This window comes from Podarcis gaigeae (assembly GCF_964106915.1).
Source record: "Podarcis gaigeae genome assembly, chromosome: 3".
In the NCBI taxonomy this organism is placed as follows: Eukaryota; Metazoa; Chordata; class Lepidosauria; order Squamata; family Lacertidae; genus Podarcis; species Podarcis gaigeae.
In genome coordinates, this window is record NC_139680.1 from 72,648,321 (window position 1) to 72,670,564 (window position 22,244).

Here is a 22,244-nt window from a genome sequence, read left to right on the forward strand (position 1 = left end):
GTGTTTCTGTGCACTGCTCTGGTTCACCAGAAGCAGCTTAGTCATGCTGGCCACATGACCTGGAAGCTGTACGCCAGCTCCCTCAGCCAATAAAGCGAGATGAGCGCCGCAACCCCAGAGTAGGTCACAACTGGACCTAATGGTCAGGGGTCCCCTTTACCTTTACCTTTTTTAATCTGTCCTGGCTGTTGAGTTTGTTTTTTGGTGATGCGGAAGTGGTTACCTTTTTGGTGTGATAGAGCAGGGCCCAGGCAACTCCATGCTTAAGGCTGACCAGTGAAAGTCTTTCTGGTAGCGGGGAAGGGGAGGAATTACCGGTATGTCAGATCCGCAGAGAAATGAAAGGACCTTCTAATGAAGGAAAAGCAAAACTCCAGGGTCAAAGCAAGCTAAAGGATGACTATTTTGGAATGAGACATTATGTAATCATGTATTTTTTTGGCTTCACCTAGCTGCCATTCAACAGTTGTTAGGACAAAACAAACTCTGAGCAAACCGTGCTTATGGGCTCAGTAAACTAGCACATTGAAACTCACTTTCACCATGCCGCCTCTGGATGTGCCCAATGCTCAGACACAAAGAACAGAATTCTTAATATTGCAGGTGGGCATGCAAATGCAAACACCTGCCCATCATTCCATCACTTCTGTGGCTCAGACTTGTAGGTTCTCTCTAGATAACAAAAATAGGCCTTGGAAGCTCCCATACCACAGCAAGCCCTGAGTTGATTTGGTAGTATTGGGGAAGCTGTGCTCTTTTGACTGTAAATAAACAAAGAAAAATTCTGCTAACCTAAGGACAGAAGGATTCTGTGCTCTGGAGTTAAATAATTTTGCAGGTGATTTCCTTTGCTTTTGTAATGTATCCTGCTAGACCTGGTAAATTTCAATAAAAGTATGGAGGCCACTAGGCCTCCATTCTCAAATTGCTCAAATTGAGGCATTCTCAAATTGCTATGAGTAAAAATAGAAAGATAATAATAAAAACCTAGTTCTCTTATATTTTAAGTGATCTGATTATAGTGTTATCAGCCACATGATATTAGGAGAGTCTATCCAACGTGTGGCATGAATCATTAAGGGCTAGTCACAACAGTTAAGGGAAGGAGGAAAGTAGGAATAATGTCATTTAGTAGGGGATGAAAAATGGAATTATAACTCACCAAGGTTCCTAGACTTCTCTTACAGAGAATCAAATTATAGGGGTATTAAATATATGGAAAAGCATATTCCTACGGCTTTCGTGAATAATGAAATACTGTTGAGGTTGAATTGTGAGGATTCTCACTAAAATAAGCAGGGCATTCTAGATGAGCAACATCTAGAGACCACTATAAAGAGCTGAAGTGTCTCCAAGTTGTTTATCCAGACTACAATGGAAAGAGGCCACAGGCTTTTTTTTGTTATTCCTAGTGATATTTTTCTAGAATAGGATGTCCCAGCACTCACCATGAGCGCCTCTCGTTCTCTTATAATGGCAATGATGCCCACCTGCGAGGTGCCAGAACTGAGTTCCGGCTGAAAAAAAAGCCCTGGTTATCCCTTATTCCAAAGCATTACAATCCTCCAACTCCTAAAGAACATAATGGACATCAGATTCCATTGTTGTGAAATGTCTCCTATTTCTGTAAGGTGGCTCTGGTAGCTCTCTCTCTCTCTCTGTGTGTGTAGCATTTATTTATCAATTTGACAAAAATTATACACCACTTGATTGTATCAAAACCTCTAAGTGGTTTACAGAAACTTATCAGGGAACCTTGTTCTCTCCCTCCATCAAGCTGAATGGCACTAGTAGCAACAGTCATTCTGGCAATATAGAAACTCTAAATAGGTGGCAGGGTAGGGGGGATGCCACTTCTACTGGGCTTTTCTTGTCCCTGCTGGTTCTTGTAATGAGTGTGACTTTACTGCATCTTGAATTTCCAGGCTGACAGCAATCAAATCAAAGAAGACGGAGGAGGGGAACCCAATAAGGAGCTAAAAGAGAAAGGAAGCTTCTCATACCCTGTTATATATTGAAGGAAGCAACCACTGCCGTTACTGGGCTGTATGTGCACCTTGATGGTAGCTATTCCTGTGATTAAGAGAGAATTTCACAGTATTGATGAAATACCACAGCGTAGCTAATTCACGTTAGCCATGGGCAAACATGCATAGAGATTAAGGTTCTCCGTGTTCTCAAATCTGATGGTGTAGCTGTACCGTATAGTTACAGTGTCGGTGTGTCATCTAAAGTGTACATTATGCCATAGTGGAGCTGAGGCACCTTGGCCATGGACAAATATCTCCATGTGAACATGAAGGTGATCTATGTTCTTAGATCCTGGGGAGATCAGAGACCCTGGTACTCTTCAAAACATGCTGTCTACTTCCAAAAGGGCGGCATCAGAAAAGATGGGTGTGGAGGAGACAGATAGTAGCTCCAATCTCCCCCCAAAATTTAGCTATTTTATGTTCTGCCGGAGCTCCAAGATAGTGAAGAGTAGGGAGATCTCTCTAGTTCCCTTTTCCTATGGGATTGTCTTAGAAGATTGACAAGTTGGGAAAGTGCAGCACAGAAGCTGCCTTATACCATATCAGAGCGTTGATCCTGCTAGCTCAGTACTGTGGTTTGGGAGGATTTCAAACAAGGGTCTCCCCCAGCCCTACCTGGAGATGCTGGGGATTGAACCAGGATGTTCTGCATGCAAAACAGGTGCTCAGGACCTGGCCTCCATGCTTCTGACACTGATGGAGCTCTGAAGATAAGCAATGAAGGGGGTGTATCACTGCATTTATTTTACCCTTCCTCTAATCCACTTGGATGAAAAGTTTAGAATCACATTCCCCTATGCAATCAATACCCCTGCTTCCTCCAAGAAGATGAAGAAGATGAAACTCTTGATGAAGTGGTTTAGAAATCTTTTTCCAAAAAATGAAATAAATTCTAAACAGGTGTGTGCAAATGAAATTGCACCCCTGTGCTTTCCTCTACCAAAGTGGAATGCAACTTTGAACGTCAGGTGTCTGTTCAATTTTGAGCAATTTCCACTTCCTGCCACAGCCACCTCTGTCCATCCCATGATTTTCTGGATGGTGCCCCAATCTTCTGGAGTGACTTTTGGGGTGCGCAAAGGGACAGGAAATCTCCCTTCTGGAAAACCTCCTTCTTAGGATCCAATACATTACCTTGCAGCCTAACGCACCTCAGAGGGTTGCTATCAAATGGGATAATTCCATATGGATCATCGTGGGATCATGTGTTGGATACAGACATAGAGTAACAAAAACAATGGGTTGCTGGATTAACTGGTGTGATGCAGTGGCATTAAAAGAGGCTAACACAGGGGTGGGGAAACTGGCCCTTCAGAAGGTGTCCCATCTGTCTCAGCAAGTGTGGTCCAGGGGCAGGAATGATGGAAGTCATAGTCCAACAATATTTGAGGGCCAAAGGTTCCTCATCCCTGTGCTAAGAGAAGACATAAATATCCTTCTCTCTCAGCATGGTATACAATATAATCTATATAGTTCATTAAAAGCAGATATCTAAGTTAATACCACCGTATGATGAAGTGCAGGCAACCAACCAAAGAGCAGTGCAGGTTTGCACAATTGGATTGTGAACCTGGAGACAAAGCACACATACTTATTATATGCAGATGGTGTTAAGACTGTCCATATGCCATGCTTTTGTTTATCACTGATGCTGACCTCTAAACCTCAATTAAACTACAAAAGCCCAGTGAATGCATCGCAGAAGAATTAAGAAAAGCTGAAGTCGGTCATGTGTCTCTTAGGCTGTTACTTTGCCTGTGTTTTAAAAACGGCTTGGTGTTTTAAATTCCATGAAAGTGTCTGTTAAAAATATAATTGCTCCAACTGGGACCAATTTAAATTTCCTCAGAAGGAGAAAGAATCACCCTGCCACACACTTTGGTGTTCCTTAGATTGGTCAACTGCTTTTTGATAGAAGTCGATACTATATGATAAACATATCATACTAACAGGACAATCCTATTTATGTGGACTCAGAAGCAAGTCCCACAGTTATTTAAAACATGAAGGGTGCAAGTCATCCTTGTGCTGTTCCTGTTCTGTCTGCACAAGCATTTCGGCTGGTTGGATGGAACGATTCCCCACTCTCCTCCCACTGTGTTGTGCTGTTCTGGTGGTTCTCCCAAGCCCCTCAGAGCCAATTCTGTGGGGCACACAGGTGAAGAAGAGCAGGGGAAAGTGCAGTTGTACAAGTGGAAGTCTTTGCACAGAACATACACTGACAGGGTGAGTTAGGTGAAAGATATTCTACTCCCTACCTCCTGCTCCAAAAGAAATTTAAAGTGGCCTACAACAACAACATCAAAACCAAATCCACAAAATGCATTAAACCACCACCAGAACATACTGACATCATTGGGATGATGTCAGTAGAAGAATGGTTGACAGCAGGGTGAAGACTGAGCGAGTGATGGGCAGAGAGTATGGGTTAGAAAATGGTGGGTGGAGTGGAAGGAGAGTAGTTGTGAAGGCCAGCGAAAAAGGGAGAATGAGATGAAAGATATAATGGAGTTATGGTTTTCTGTTAGGACAGCAAGCATATCATTAAAACACATTCTAAAAGCCATTCAAAACATTTAAAAAACAGTTTTAAATGGTCCCATCCTTTCAGCCAACGGTTTCGAGGTTGTCAGGAACAGTATTTTTCAGCCATCAAATGTCTGAGTAAAGAGGAATGTTTTAAAATTCCTCCTGAAAATCAATAATAAGGGAGAACGGTGCACCTCATCAGGGAGGGCATTCCACAAATGGGCAACCACCACTAAGAAGGCCCTGTCATGGGTCAACAGTAACCGGACAACCCTCACTGGCAGCACCACCAACACAGCCTTTCACTTGCTGGTTAATCTCAACAAAGAGGGCATTCCACAAGATGGGTGTCATAACCAAAGCAGTCATTTGTTGTTCACTACGCCTCAGATGACTATGGAATATTGAGCAGGGCCTCAGATACTGAAGACAGCATATGGGAAAAGCTGGTCCTTACAAAACCACTCCTGGAACTTACTCCCAAGTGTGTCTAGTACTGCAATATTAAACTTGTTTCACAAAACACAGTATAGGGCTATTGTCTGGGACTGCACAAACAGAGCATATTACTTCAGTTCTTTTGGACTCACATTTGCCTATCCATTTGTGAGGCTAATTTAAAATGCTGCTTCTTACCTTTAAAGTCCTAGATTTAGGAAGGTCCTGCAGCCAATCAGAAGCTGCGGAACCCATATTGGACATTTGGGTTCCAAAAGAATGTTTGAAAACCAGAACGCTCACTTCTGGGTTTCAATCATTTGGGAGCCAATTTGTTTGGGAGCCAATACGTTTGAGATCCAAGGTACGGCTGTATAAATCTTGTTAAATTAAAAGCAAACTTAACAGATGGTGTGGAAACTGGCTCCCTTAAGGGCTGCCTTCTGCCTCATGTGCCCCCTCACGCATTCTGCTGGAACACCTGAGGTCCAGCTCCAAGTTGCCCTGTCAGCTGAGGTTCAGCAGATGGGCAGCAGAGGCAGGGCCAACTTTTTGGATTGCCCTCATCACTATTTGCTTTCCAGCAGCAGATGAGAACTTGGCTCTTTCAAGAGGCCTTTGATGGAAGCTGAAGCAATCATTTGCTCTGATGGCTGATTTTTTATTCCTGTATTTTACTGTATTGTTTCCACTGCCTTGATCATTTTGTATTCCTGTGCTGTTAGCTGCTTTGAGCTCCCTAGCGGAGGAAAAGCAGGGCAGAATTTTTCCTGATGTGAAATAACAACAATACCAACAAATTTCCTTCTGTTTTCATCAATACAAGATGTTGGGTACAATTCACTTTCAGTAGCTTTATGTGCATTATTTAAAATGTGCAATATTTCACAATAATCCTCAAGGTAATGCTTCACTCTGCACAATAATATTTGGCTCCTGGAGCTGAAGAGTATCACATCCAAATGTCACGCTCCCAGAAATTTATTTAAGGTTTGCCCTCGCATGGGCAGAAAAGCAATTTCCCTTTCCACAGCGAATCTAACTTGCCACTGACTGTGAACTGTTTCAGGCCTATGACCATCAACCAGGGAACAGCTCAAAGTAGACACATACAGAATTGAACAGTTAATGGTTTTTTTCTCCTGAAATGTTCAATACTTTCTGCTTTGGTACAAGAAAATGCTCTTTTTATAAAGCAATAAACTGTGCTAAAATTGAGATTTGGTTCATGGACTTGGGGGCTAAACAACTGCCTTATGAGAGTGGTATTCAGCTATGGTTTGTGTAGAGCAGACCTACTGAAACTAATGGAGCTAACATAGCAGTGTTTATTATGGTAATTTCAATGGGTCTACTCTGAGGAAGACATAGTTGAATACCAGTTTCAGGTTATACTGAGGGGCTTTGGAATTTCTCTTCAGTAACTTGATAAGTAAGGCACTCCCCAAACTCCCAGGAATTCTGGAAACTGCTTTGATGCGGTGCAAAGGTCAGTAAGGTTGATTGGGGTGGGGGGGGGGGAGATAAGCAGGGGAACTGGTACTTGTATGTGAATGTTTGCACTCACCTAAGGGGAACTTTAAGTAACCTCACTGAGGCTTGAGGGACCTAAGACTACTATTGCACTTTAAACACCTCTGGTTTAAAGTATTTAGAGGACCACCTTCTCCCATCATAAAGCAAGTTGTACAATTATCCCTCATAGGTCTTATCCATGCAAAAGTTCTGACATGCACAGACGTTCCTAGTATCCATATGAACAGCTGCATGGATTTTTGAGGGCCACTATTTATCTGGATGCTAGAAACCAGAGCGGTAGCCGGGGGGGGGGGGCTAGCCAGGTTTTTTGCCCCAGGTGAAGGGGGGGTTGTCAAACTGGGTCTTTGACCCAGGAGAAATAAAGCCTACTTGCACCCCCTGTAGAAAGCTTGATGCAGGAGAAGATTACTCTGGAAACGTGTTACTCTTAGGGGAATTCTTTTGCTGAGGGCAGAGAGGTCACACTAGTCTAGCAGCTGGCAACCTAAATTTTGCACATCAAGTCTACCCATCCCATTTTGTGATGTCATAGTACCTAGGAATGAGGAATATTATTTATTTAGATCTCGGAGCAGTTCACAAGGTGCAACAATAGCAGGCTGGCAGGCGATCGTCTGAGAGACAGAACGCCATGTTTCAGCATGTGAACGGCTGCTGCATGACTAAGTGGTCCTTTGCCAACTATGCACTGAACTGCCCTAAGGCCTACAAAGCAATCGGTCTTAAATGTCAATTCAAAGCAGGCTGCTAAATCTTCTGCACAGGGACATGCGGCAATTTAACGATGGTCCCAGAGGGAAGTAACTTATTAGGCATTCCTGGTCCATGAAGCGTCTTTAACTTTAGGGCTGCACATTCTTCAGGACAACAAAGCTCTGTTCTGGGGTGCACTCTAAGCTCTTTGAAGAAATAGTGGGACAGAAATATGATTTTATTTTATTTTTAAAGATGGCTCCCTGGATCCTTTTTGACAAACTGCTTTTAGCCTTGTAAATTGAAGTTCAAGGGGTAGACACTCCCACTTCACCCAACTGAGCCCCATATTTTTTCCCCTGGTCATTTTTCGACAAGTTTTAAAGGAAATTATAAGTAAGTATGGGAGAAAGGTCCATAATAATACATTTTCGCTGCTGAGCAAGCCTGGGAGAGGAAATACTCCTCCCATTTAAAGACATCTCAAAAAGGTACAATTAAAACCTAAGGGAAAATACCAGCATTTCTGGAATTCAATTCTGACAGGCCTGCTCATTGCTAACACAGGAAGAGCACATGTTTTATTGTGTATTCTAGAAATTGCATGGTGACTGAGAACTTTCATTAAAACAATGACTGACAGGAAATGAATGGGCAGCGCATGACACAGGCAAGCATGTTAGATGTTAAGGTTGCAGTCCTATGCACACTTACAAGCAGGGAAGAACTACTGAATAACATGGGGCTTATGTCTAAGAAAACAGGTATGGGTTTGCACCATTCAGTGGGTCAGACCCACATCTAGCCATCCTTGGAGTAGACCCACTGAGATCAAGCTAGATCCAGACAAAGGCTGAACACCTAACCATGTCTACTCATAAGTAAGTTCTATTGAATCCAGTGACTAAGTCTGCTTCAGTTAAAAAGCCCAGAAATATTGTGTGCTTCAGCATTTCACGAGCGGGATACCAAATGTGCTGCCAAAATCCATTTCAGCAAAGTGCCGAACGACAAATGACTCACCATCATCATCAACAAAAGGAACACATTCCTGGCCACCCCACAACAGGTATGCCTATTTTCTGGAGGCAAGTCAGCAGAAATACAGGACTGGAAAATGATAGGTAAATTATTACGTATGAAGCTGCCTTGGGTCCATCCAGCTCCACAATGACCGGGAGGGACTTTCCAGCATTTTAAGACAGGAGTCTTATGCTAGCGCTGAGGATCGATCCCAAGTCCTTCGGCATACAAAACAGATGCTCTGCACAATTCAAAGTGTTGGTGCTGACCTTTAAAGACCTAAACAGCCTCGGCCTTGTATACCTGAAAGAGCGTCTCCACCCCCATCGTTCAGCCCGGACACTGAGGTCCAGCTCTGAGGGCCTTCTGGCGGTTCTCACACTGCAAAAAGTGAAGTTACAGGGAACCAGGCAGAGGGCCTTCTTGGTAGTGGCGTCCGTGCTGTGGAACACCCTCCTATCAGATGTCAAGGAGATGAGTAACTATACAATCTTTCGAAGACATCTGAAGGCAGCCCTGTATAGGAAAGCATTCATGTTTTATTATGCTTTTATATATATTGGAAGCTGCTAAGAGTGGCTGGGGGAACCCAGTCGGATGGGCAGGGTACTACTACTACTACTACTACTACCACCACCACCATCATATTTTTCAATGTATAAGCTCAACAAATCTGGGCAATCACCCCCCCTTTTTTGTTGCAGTCCAAAAAAAATAGGGGTTGTCTTATACATGGGGTCGTCTTATACATGGAAAAATATGGTAATAATAATAATAATAATAATAATAATAATAATAATAATAATATAGCTATAGCTGTTTTCCATGGCTGATTGTTTCCCATGTGTGAGCTCCTCCAACCCTCATTTCCTGGTGTAGATCTTTATTTCACCCTTGTTAGCTGGTGTAGATCTTCATTCATCCCTTCTTCTCTGGTTGTGGCAGGGTGCCATTTTGTTTTTACCTCAGGTGCCAACATGTCTTGGGCTGGTCCTGTATCCAGGCATTCTAACTTGAGATTTCAGTTATTCTAATAATTTTTAGGGGTTTTTTAATTGTTGTAGCGAAACATCTCTGAAATCCTAAAAAGGATGACGGGGTGGTATACAAATGCTTTAGATATGTAAAACAAGCAAAAATAATCATGGCAGGGAGAGAGTGGTGTAAGATTTTAATGTATAAAAATCACTTGCTAAAAAATCCTTGCGGGGGGGGGGGGACTTAATAAAAAGAAAGGGGGAAAATGACACTTTGAAATGCTGACATAGCATACCAGAACTGGAGTAGAAAAATTAATTAAGAAAATGTTCAGAGGGAGGCACCAAATGTAAAGAAAGTCCAGAATTTTTTTAATTTGTTACTGAGCTATTGAGTTAGTTTATCATTGGCATTGTTAAGGAAATATATTTAATGTTAGATTCTTGGCTTTATAACTTTTTGGATTTCAGTTGCACTCTAATATATGATACCTTTTTACAAAAGCGTTTTCATTAAGTATTTTGAACAATACAATGTAACAGACATGTACAAACATTTAGAAATTAAAATCAAACTGCTCTGCTATCGAATATGGAGTGACTTATTTAAGCAAGTCAGCTTGGCTACAGTAGCACATATTTAAAACCAGGCTTTCTTTTGTTACTGATTTTGTGATGTTATTCTTTTTTTTTTTTTGTTACTGGTTTCTTCTTTTTATTATTGTTGATAAAATAAAAAGGCAGCAAAAAGGCAGAGCCTTTTGTCTTTTATTCCAACAGCTCTACAAGACACAATTGTTGCTTCTTCTTGACTCTGTAGCCTCAGGAGTATGATTTATTGTTAAATAATGATTTGGATAATCCTACTTCTTAAAGATATATAGGCAAACTTAAGCATTTTTAAATGGAACTATGTCTGACTTTCTTGTGCTGTGTAATCCTATGCATGTTTACTCAAACCTGGAGCTTACTCTCAGGTAAGTGTGCTTAAGGAATGTTACCTATATATCTGGATATGTTCAAAGACACCACAATTGCTTACTGAAAACTAAAGCTACAATCACAACAACTTGAATTAATGCTTAGTCTGGTACGACTTTATTGATGTCAATAAGTTTAATTTTTATTGATAAAAATCAAACTATTTCCACTCTTCCTCCTTCACAGTCTTCCACTGGACATTTCATTTCAACTCAATGCCTCAAAGCACTGCCGGTGAAAACAAATGACACACAATTGGCATCACACCTGAGATAGAAATAGGAAATATCATTTCCATCATGGCTTCCAAAACAGTCAATTCCTACCCAGAATAATGTTTCCAGTGGATAGTTTCCCACATACTCCAACTCTGTTAAGTGTCCAGATTCCAGCATGGAACAACATGAGAAGTCAGTATTATACCCAAAGATGATCAGAACACTCATAAATTGCCACCAATGGCTGATTATAATTCTCTATGTACCATATTGGCCTGAATATAAGCAGCACCCAAATATAAGCTGCACCTTCATTCAAGGGGGGGGGGGGGAGAGAGAGAAAAATACAATACCCAAATATAAGCTGCTCCCTTAAAATTCAGCAGGTGCAAACAAAGTAACAACAAAATAAATAGATAAGTAACATAATATTTATTTTCTCTTTAGTTTATGCATACATGTCAAATGCTGGAATGTTCATTGTGTCCAATTGTTTATTGTGAATATTGACATGTATAAAAAGGATGGCTGTAAACTAATTGAAAACCCAATAAAGATGTCTAAAACTTTTTTTTTAAAAAAATCAGCAGGCACTCACACCCGTTCAGTTTTACCGTATGTCTGTCTCGGCAGTGATATTGTAAAAGTCAATATTTGTAAGGTTGTGAATTTAAGCCGCACTTTTAACTTTTCACGGTTGGAATTTGGGGGGGGGGGAGTGTGGCTTATGTTCAGGCCAATACGGTATATATGGGGCATAACTTGTTTGCCATGAGAACAAAACCCCAGACTTGACCATGACCACCATTTTATCTGGATTGGGCTTTAGTTGGTGAAGTTTCATGGACTGCTTCACCCGTTCAGACACTGTTTCACATATAAACCAGCAATATCAATCATTGCATTTCAATTCTGCTCCTCCCTTCCACCTTTAGATTACATTCAACCAGTTCTGTAGAATTCGAACAGCAGCATTTGGAGTTGCGACTATTTTATCAAAATATGTCAGTCGTGGTTTTTTACAGAAAGAAAATGTGTGAATGACCAGCAGATGACCCCTGAGCACACCTAATCTACCAACTGCCTGCTGGACCTTCCCTACCAGTGTGCTGGTCAGGTCAGGTCAGAGAGCAGAGATAATGTTGATGGGTGCCACTTGGTTTCCAGATACATAAGGGTATCCACAATTGCTAACCCAAACCTGCCTACATTACAACAGTGAATCCCAAATGATGGATTAGAATGTCTGTTCTGGGCAGTCTCTAGAATGGCAACTAGGAATCAGCAGTCAATCCAAAGAGGTACGGTAGGTAGTTTCAGGATCAGAGCTTGGCACTTGCAGATCTGTTCTGAACAGACTCAAACCCACTGCCATTCCTCAAAGGGCATGGGATTGTCTTTAGGAAAATATCTAGAGCCAGGGCGTTATTAGAAATTTCATTTCAGAAGAAGCAGTGATTTGAGAGAGAGATTTTAGGTGCTTTCCCATTTTACTTTTTTGGATGCCATCAGGAAATAGAAATAGGCAGTGGACATTCTGGCTCTGGTATTTTGCATCAAAGGACAAGAAGAGCCTTCTTGGACCAGACAAAACACATATCCCTTTTCTCATAGTGACCAATCTATGGGAGGCCAACAGAACCCATGACAAATGATGAGTTTACTACTGGTATATGATTCATCTACAAAGAGCTTGCAGGCTAAATGATGGTCCCACTGCACTTACCTACAGGCTTTTGTTGGAATCCTGAGATTCCCAGCCATCTTTGCTCTTTTTTGAAAGGACATTTCTATCTTCAGACATACACTTAAAACATATGACGACAGTATGTATTAAAACAGTCCAGCACCAAAAGATAAGTAAGTATGGCATTCCTGTTAACACAAATAAACAAGATACAAATTGTTTCATTTGCCTTGGACTACAATAGAAGATTCATTTCAGGTTCCTATCATCTGTGGTCTGTTTCCTTATTGTGAAATAAGCCAAACATCCTTACTTTTAAGTACTGCTTGGCAAATATTTGCCACGGCAGCATTGATTAAAAAGCTTTACAGAAGATGAAGGCTAAACCTCCAGGACATATCTTTCTAGAAAAATTCTGCCTTGTTTAACTCTCATTACTATACATATTTACCTATGGAACAATGGACCGATTGCCTCACCTCCTGCTCTGACTTTTTGGCTGCAATTCACTTTGTCGCATAATGCTAGATACATAAGCTAGAAAGCTAGCAAGTCAGGGAGAATGTCAGGCGACAACCTCTCCTCCTCATATTTGTATTCCCTCTGCAAGCTTTTTTTTTTTTTAATGTGATGGCAAATAGCCTCCCTCACCTGCATGCCACTACTGTGTATCTTTTCCAGTATACAGTGGTACCTCAGGTTACACACGCTTCAGGTTACAGATGCTTCAGGTTACAGACTCCGCTAACCCAGAAATAGTACCTCAGGTTAAGAATTTTGCTTCAGGTTGAGAAGAAAAATCAGACAACGGCGGTGCGGAGGCAGCGGGAGGCCCCATTAGCTAAAGTGGTGCTTCAGGTTAAGAACAGTTTCAGGTTAAGAACGGACCTACGGAATGAATTAAGTTCTTAACCCAAGGTACCACTGTATTTTGACTTCGCTCTTATGACTGAGGTATGTCTGAATGTGTCATAAAGGGTAGAAAAGGGAAAACTCAACAATGTGTGGGAATGGTTGAGTATTAGAGACGGAGAGAGGAAGTGGAGATGCTGCATAGAGGGGCCTTTGCCAACTTGGTGCCCTCCAGAGGTTTTGGGCTGAAACTCCCATCAGTCCCAGCACAAGGCTGATGGGAGTTGTGGTCCAAAACCCCTGGAAAGCACTAGGTTGGTGAAAGCTGGTCTAGATTCACTAAGTGTTGGAAATGTGCTTTTTGGCTATGCTGAATTCCACCCCCTTTTCCTCCTCTGCCCCCCTTAAGCGCTAGCACAGCAGGGAGAAAAAACAATGCAGATTATAATCATGGTTCAACTGACCAATAAAAATTAGTAGGAAGACCAATATCAGGCCCAACGAACAGATGCTAACCTATAATCCATTTTACATAAGATGCTCTGGACATACAGTGGCAGCAGCATTTGTACTCAGAAAACTTGGCTTTCAAAGAGGCTGGAAAAATGTTTTCAGAAGATTGCTCAGCATCCCTTTATGAAAGCCAAGGAACAAAATTATTACACCCCAGCCAGAGCAAGCTTTCCAAATGCAAAAAAAAGAAAGAAAAAGCTTAAAGCTACTTAGTAAAGAAGGCAATGTCTAGAATTATCTTGGACAAATTCCAGTCTCTGGGGGACAATACTAGTTAGATTGGCCACTTTGGAGAAACAGAATGCTGAACTAGATGGACCTTCAGTCTGATCCAGCAGTGCTACTCTTGATGTTTTTGTGTTGCTTTTCACAGAAATCACTGAGTCTTTATCCCCAACCATAATAAAGGCTACATACATTCATCCTTTTGTTACCCTTGCCCCCCACCCACCTCACTTTCTTGTGTCCTCATCCTCCTGGCCCATGTCTAAATTTCAAATGTACCGTATTTTTCACTCTATAAGACACACCAGACCACAAGACGCGCCTAGTTTGTGGAGGAGGAAAACATGAAAAAAATATTCTGAATCTCAGAAGCCAGAACAGTAAGAGGGATCGCTGCACAGTGAAAGCAGTGATCCCTCTTGCTGTTCTGGCTTCTGGGATAGCTACACAGCCTGCATTCGCTCCATAAGATGCACACACATTTCCCCTTACTTTTTAGGAGGGAAAAAGTGTGTCTTATAGAGCAAAAAATATGGAATGTGCTTCACACCAGGGGACCACCTTTTATGTTATTCTGCAGAACAATAAAGGTATATGAATGAAATGTCAACAGCGATGGGGCCTACAGATCTTCTGAGCTCTAAGCTGGTGTTGCTCAGCGATTAAGATCATAAGCTATGATAGAGGCACCCCTAGTTTAAACCCCAGTTCAACCATGAACTCACAAAGGCATACCCTTATGCCTACAAAAGGTGAAGAGCGAGGTAAACCTCAAACAAGTGCCAAGAGGAGAAAATAATGAATTGCCCACAGCATTCCAATTAAAACTTTATCAGGGTAATAACTACAAAATGGAAGATGTTATCAAAACACCTTGAGCAACTCTGTAAATTCTTCTCTGTTACTCTCCTCTTTGCTGCTTTGTTAGTTCAGTCATAATTGTCTCCTGTGCCTTACAGAAGTCGCTTTGTCTCCTCAGCCCTTTCCATGCCTTTATTTCCATGTGAGGCAATTGTGGGTTGACTGGGAAGCAGCCCCACCTGCAACTTCGCATCCACTTCCTGGAACAGTCACACACCGTGAGCTGTCGTCTGTATGAAACACACAACACGTAAGCTTCTGCTGTATGTAAGAGCATCACACATTCAGGATACCTGCACAATCGGGTGACCCAATTGTGTAGAGCCCCTACTGTATATGTCAGCAGGGATTTGTGTCTTGGGGATTTTATTACAGAGAAGCAGGTGTGATGTTGTGAGCAGGGCTAAATGTGCAGTCTCACTTTCAGGTCAAAACACAATTGCCCTACACCAGCCTTTCTCAAACTTTGGTCCACATATGTTAGGCCCGCATCATCCCTGACCACTGGTTCTGGTAGCTAGGGATTATGGGAGTTCTAGGTTCCAGAGAACCAGGCAGAGGGCCTTCTTGGTAGTGGCGCCCACCCTGTGGAACACCCTTCCATCAGATGTCAAGGAAATAAACAACTGACTTTTAGACGACATCTGAAGGCAGCCCTGTTTAGGGGAGTTTTTAATGTCTGATGTTTTATTGTGTTTTTAATATACTGTTGGGAGCCGCCCAGAGTGGCTGGGGAAAACCAACCAGATGGGCAGGGTATGTATGTACATAAGTATAAACAAACAAACAAATAAAATTATCTAGTCCAACAACATCTGGGCACCCAACACACAAGGCTGCCCTACACACAAGTAACACATGAATGGGGCTTTAATTTTCAACCCGCTTTCCCACCCATCAAATACATGGGGGCAATAATACCGGCCTACCTCACCTACCGGCCTTAGAAGGATAATTGAGTTAATGTATGTGATGCACTTTGAGCAAGTGGGGCAAGGGCTGCAATCTGAGAAGCATGCACTAGTAGAACTTGGAATGCCTAGAAGATTCTGGTGCTCAGCAGGACAATGGACACCTCCCTATCAAGCTGCAATCCACATTCCCTGGAGTAGCTCAGTTGGTACAGCAGGAGACTCTTATCCTTAGGGTTGTGGGTTTGAGCCCCACGTTGGGCAAAGGATTCCTGCATTGCAGGGGGTTGAACTAGATGACCCACATGGTCCCTTCCAACTCTACAATTCTATGCTTCCATGATTCTCAGGGCCACAACAGGTGGGTTGGGAAGGACTTTCACCCAACCCCAGAAAAATAGGAGTAGCAGACGAGCAGTCTGGTTGGGTACAGAAGGGGGTTTCCCTACTCACCAAGTCCAAATCCCCTTCTTCCACTGTCACACTTTCCCCCATTTGACTTTGCTGCTAGTCTCACAGGCAAAATGCAAATCTCTGTCAACATTCGGATGAGAACAGAAGAAGAATGTGCCGCATGTGCAGTTCAGCTTATCTGCCTCAAGAGAGATGTATTTTAGCACAGATAAAAGTGTCGCTGAAAATATTCTAAGAAAACTGAGACTGATCACCAGACAGATTATGCCGAGGATGAGGCTAAACACAGTCTGTCAGCTTCTGTGCAGGTATCTGGAGCCAGATCCCAAGGGAAGGTTCCAAGTCTTTGGTTGCTGGTTGTTGTTTTTTTAATGAGATAAAATTATGGTGAAGATTATCTCTCTTTTGCATAGCTGCAGCCCAGTTTCCTAAACTGAGGGAGGAAGTGAACCAAGAAATTTTCGCATCACTAGAAATGAAGCACAGTTATATGTGCACCCCTGCCCTCTTCTACACTTTGGCATTTGTGAGCTCAGTGCAACAAGACCAGCACCAGGTGCTGGAGTTGCCAGGAGGCTGGGAAAGAGCACTCGCCATCTTTGCCCTCCCGAGCACTCACCTTTACCTGAGGGTAGTTGAGAGAGCCAATTGCAAATCATCTAGCCTGGTGAGAAGACCTATCTCACTCCCTCTGCACTGTATGACTTTCATTTTGCTCTGTATTTATATATTAAACTCAGATTATATCCTGGTAATATTGGTTTATTCTATATTCATTGATTTGGCTGTATTTTAATTTATTGCTGTTTTGTATACTGAACAGTGGTGCCTCAGGTTAAGTACTTAATTCGTTCCGGAGGTCCATACTTAACCTGAAACTGTTCTTAACCTGAAGCACCACTTTAGCTAATGGGGCCTCTTGCTGCCACCGCGCCGCCAGAGCACGATTTTTGTTCTCATCCTGAAGCAAAGTTCTTAACCCGAGGTACTATTTCTGGGTTAGCGGAGTCTGTAACCTGAAGCATATGTAACCTGAAGCGTATGTAACCCAAGGTACCACTGTACTGGTCTCTCTCTCTCTTTCTCTTACACACACACACACATACACATTTTTCATTTTGATAACTGGATGTTAGTTGCAAATCACTTTGGGCACAGTTCACTGTGAAAAGCAGAATATATAAAAAATAAACTAATGACTTGTTGAGATAGTTAATTACTGGGCCATACCAGGTGGGGATATCATTTCTGAATGTTTTCCTTTGCAAAACAACAACAACATGTAGTGTACCAGAAATCCAGAAAAGTTTTTCGTAGCCCTATTCAGGGCTTTTAAAAGGAAATATGGGTCAACGTTCAAGAGAATGACACCCCATCTGAAGTCTAAAATAGTATAGTCCAGAATCCCATCACCTCTGTCTCCCTCCCACCTCATTTGGCATAATGGGTACAGTCATAAATACGAATAGCAAACTCATTCTCAGAGTGCTGATCTGTATAAGGCACTATAAGGGGACCATCCATGCACAAGTGCGAGGGATCAGCTGAGGAACCCCAACTTTTTCAGGAAGTACAAAAAACTTTAGAGTGGGAATGTGGGGGGTGAGAACCAAAAACAGCCCAATCACCACTGAACGCACTCAATGCTCAGACAATGCTGATTGGCTGATGTGGGAGAACACAAACACAGTAGGATGGAAGAGGGCATGGCTGGCTGGAATCTAGAACAAGAGAACTTCCCGTTGCAACATTTTGTTGCATGTTTCCATTGTGGCCCTTATTTCAGACTGCCCAAACCTCTGTCGATGATATTAGTGATGGAAGAATAGTTGAGCAGATGAGTCAGAACTATTTCATATCACAATCAAGAATTTTCCTACATGGGTCAAGGCAGAAAATACATAAACCTTTGTGTGTGAATATCATTCCATTGTTTACTGTGCTACCTGGACCTGTTAGGAAGATGCTGCTTCCAGGAAGGTGTACAGGTGGCAAAACAAGCACTCCTCACATACCATTGCCCCATATCATGTAGGAAAAATGTGTGCGATGCAGCCTGCAAATACAGGCCCTGACAGTTTCAGAACTGCAAAGAGGACCTCTGTTAAAAACACCCGTCTTTGATTTGAAACCAATTCCCTTGAAAAGTATGATTTCCTGGACCATCTGAAATTCTAAATAGTTTTTTTCTTTCATTAAAAAAAGTCACTTCCTATATTGATCTGAACAAGTGAGGGGGTTTGGCATAATTAAAAAGTTTAAATATTTAAATTGAACCAAAACGAACAGACAAGAACTGTTGCAAGAACTGTCTAAAGTGACCTATATTCGACCACACACAAAAAAAAAACAAAGACAGAAAAACAGAGAGGGGGGGGAGAAGGGGGAGGAATTACTCCAAGGCTGTGTTTGAAATTCATTCATTCACATTAGTGATACAGTCGACATCTAAATTAATTGGATCAGAACGCTCAGGCGGATTTATTAAGCCTAGAAATCAGATCAAAGTCTGCACGCGAAATTAAACAATACTCTTCGGAAAGGGAGCCCGAAGGGACTCTCCTACCCAGCTGATCTTTTCGTGTGTGCAGAGCTAAGGAGTGCTCGAAAAGCGTCATCTGTAGGAAAGGCAATAATGATTTTAGGCTGCGCAGCGGGGTATCCAAGAAGTGAAAATGCAAGAATACTCCTATGGAGTCCGGCGCCTGTTAAACCTGTTGCTCGTTACGCTGCTCTGAAAATTAGCACCGCGCAATAAACATCTGGGGACATAAAGCGAAGCAAATGCAAGAGAAGGCGCCAAAACAGCAGATAATCGCGTAAGCAAATTAATGATCCATCTCAACAGCATAACTCCAACCTGTCGCCATCGGCGGATAAAGAAACTTGTGTCAGGTGTGGAGGTGGTGAGGAGAGGTTAGATGTGCAGATCCGTCATAACAAGCAGTACTTCATATTTTATTGGTCAACCAAATACAGTTTATCGCCAAATAGTACTTACAGCCAGATTCTGCCTGCAGCAAGCAGCAAACGTGAGGAGGAAAGACTGTTGGGTCCGGATCCTGACAAGTGCAACGCGGCTCCTTCACAGCTCAGTCAGATTCACCAGCCTCCCTCCACCACCACGCCAGAAAGAGGCGCCTAACAGAAGACGGAAATTAGGAACCCGGAGGTTGCCTTTCGAAGAACTCGCCCCCTGGGAAGAAGGGGCAGCGGGGTAGCCGAGCCCTGCCTTGCGAAGAGCCCGCCAATCCCCAGCGCCTCCTCCCACGATCCCGCCCCCTGAGGTCGCTTTCGGATCCTTCCCAGCGCGGCTGCTTGTAAACAGTGCGAGAGAGACGCTTTGTCGCTTTCTCAATGGAAAGCCCACGTGGAGAGGCGGGGCGCCCAGCGCGTAGGAGGAACCCGGCGGGCGGCGGGGGCGGCGGAAACGGAGCAGCCTCCCATTTCCCATCGCTGCGATGCGATTGGCCGAACCAGGAGACGCCCTTTTCACAGATCGGTGGCACACTCAGGTAGTGCTCCTTCACTGGGGCGGCGCCCCCTTAGCTCTCCCACTTAATATCCAAGTTGGTGACCGTCACTGCCTCTTAGGGAACAAATGCCATAGTTTAACCACAGCGACTTTGTTAAGATACATTATTTTGCCCGTCCTGAATCTTCCAACATTGAACGTCAACCATGAGTTATGGCAGAGGGAGAAAAAAACTGCCCTGTCTGCTTTCTCCCATGCTTTGCACCTCTTACTCACTTATTCTTGAAACCAAAAAGCCTCAAATGTTGTAACTTTGCCTCCTGGTGCCTCAAGACAAAGTAAAGTGGTCATGGATAATGGGAGCTGTAATCCAAAAACAGCTGGAGACCAAAGTTTGGAAAACACTGCTATACTTCTTCCAAGCGCTGGAACGTTTTGCTTGATTCAATGTTATATAACCTCCTATAATGAATGCTCAGTAGACAGCCAATGTCATCTAGGCTGCCTCTGTAATTTTTGTGCCAACATATCAGCTCGAGGAACAGGTCGTATGGCAGTGGCCTAAGAATTTGTTGTGATATTGCTTGCAGAAAGTTTTTGGGGAGGCCTTATGACATCCCATCAATCAATTGTTAATCTGGAATTGGTGCTCTTACACAATAAACCTGCTAGACACGGAACATCAAACTATGACGGGCAGTGGACAGTACTTTTCCAAACCAGACAAACTGGGAATTGGTAGCATGAAACACTTTGGGAGATGCAGTGGATCTTGGCTTTCCTGGATTATATGAGATTAAAAAGAGTTTGTACCATGAGCTTGAAATGCTATAAATTCAAGGAGTCACACAATGCTCATCTGTAATTTATACCTGTTTAGATCTGGTGGACCTCAGTCATTTTCTTCCAAAGGCTCCTTTTCTACATTTACTGTGTTTAGCAACCAGAGGATATAATTCATTTCCTGCGGCATCCGGGAATTTCATAAATGAATCATGTGTTAATCTAACCACACCTTGGGGAAGAGGTGTGGTCTAGCTTGCTATAGTGACAACTGTCTTAGTAGGAGATCTGCACTGTAATATATGGGCTCTGAGGAACGCAGGTGGTGCTTTGGTCTAAACCACCAAGCCTCTTGGGCTTGCCAATCATAAGGTTGGCAGTTCTAATCCACGCGACGAAACGCCAGCTCCCTCAGTGGAATTTGACTGCACTTAACCATTCAGGAGTCCTTTACCTTTTACATATGCTCTCTTAGCAATGGACACCAATTTTTCTATGGCTTGCCATTTCTTCAGCTGTATATTAGAGATGACTACATCTCATTGGAAGATATTATTATTACAGGTGTCATTCGAGGGCTAGCCATTGTGAAATTGCAATTAAAACAAACTGTAATTAAAGCACTGATGAAAAAAGTCATCATATTGAACAGTGTTGCCAGTTAGAATTGGTCTTCTATACTTTTGAAAAGCATGGCCACTATTGCCTATGGAGTCATACCATGAATTATAACCATATTTCAGCAAGTGTGATTTATCTTGGAATCATGCCCAGCATGGTTATAGTCTTGAACAGCTCCCATTCATTTCAACAGAGCTTATGCAGGAGAACATCCCGGTGGGTGGTGCTGTTTGGGTCAGATCTGTCTGCCTCCCATTTTGTGGTGCTCCAAATCTACTACAACTCATGTGATGATAAGTGAGATTAAAGAAGTATATATCGTATTTGTATTATTATTTAGAGAAGTACATTATCATCATAAGATTTAGAGAAAATGTTTACATTTTACATGTTTTTGGCATTGAAAGATAATGGAGCAGGCCTCCGGGGGTGAAATCAAACTGTTGCACTAGCAGCACCAAAGTGACCTCCTGGGGCACAAGCCTGGGCATTGTGTATGGAGGTCCTGGGCTGCCCAGACGCCTCGCTGGTGTGGACCAAAGGAAAGCAGAGCAATATGTTTGGCACCAGCTTGGCTGCAGGAGTTGCCGGAAGGAGGCGTACAAAGCACCATCCAACCGTCTTAGGGACTCCGCTCTGGATTGGTGTAGGGTTTGCTCCTTAGCCTTTTCTTCTCCCCAAGAAGAAATTGTACTTGCAGAACAGATTATTGGTGCAGGGTGGAGGCAGGATAGAGTAAGGTAACTTCAGAACAGGGGCTAAGTTTAAAAAGTTTGAGCAACATGTCACTAAGCTGAAAGAGATACAAAAAGGGACCCCTGCTTCTTTTCATGCTGCACATCAGACAGATGGTGGCGAGCACAGCTCTATAGCTCTGGATATTAAAAGCAGACACACATTAAAAACCCATGACTTCCCCCCAAGAATCCTGGGCACTGTAGTTTGTTAAGGATGCTGGAAATGGTAGCTCTGCAGGGGGGTGATTAAAGATATCAGGTTTTTTTTGGGGGGGGAGTCCTATGCTTTGAATATGTTCTGAATATGCTTTAAATCAGGCTTCCTCAAACTTGGCCCTCCAGATGTTTTTTGTTATGTACTGAAGTTCTCACCCTGGGCCAGCAGGGGGATACTGTAGATAGTTATGCAAATAAGTGATCGAAAGTGACATTCACTGATTGGATAGTTTTAGAAAATTGTTACAGTTACGTTGTACTGGAGCTCTGTATAAGCAGGCTGACTAAACCCTTCAGTTCAGTTCTGTTCTGGCCTGTGAATAAACAAGAGCTGTTTGAAGAATCACTGTGTCGTCTGATATGTTCACCCACAACTTAACATTTTTGGGCTACAACTCCCATGATCCCTAGCTAGCAGGACCAGTGGTCAGGGATGATGGGAATTGTAGTCTCAAAACACCTGGAGGGCCGAGTGAGGAAGCCTGCTTTAAATGTATAGTGTGAATCTTTATCAGAAG

The 22,244-nt window shown here is 42.8% G+C and overlaps 1 protein-coding gene and 1 long non-coding RNA gene across 2 annotated transcripts in view; one reads left to right on the plus strand and one right to left on the minus strand.

The window, feature by feature from the left end:
• Positions 1-19,196, minus strand: part of FRMD1 (FERM domain containing 1) — a 52,382-nt gene extending 33,186 nt beyond the window's left edge. Inside the window, exon 1 of the mRNA XM_083732473.1 lies at positions 18,896-19,196. The gene's annotated coding sequence lies outside the window, so the exon portion shown is untranslated. The remainder of the gene's footprint in view (positions 1-18,895) is intronic.
• Positions 15,990-16,649, plus strand: LOC310841218. The gene is made up of 2 exons (XR_014562413.1): positions 15,990-16,202; positions 16,308-16,649. It is a non-coding gene; the product is annotated as an uncharacterized lncRNA (long non-coding RNA).
• Positions 19,197-22,244: the final 3,048 nt, after the last annotated feature.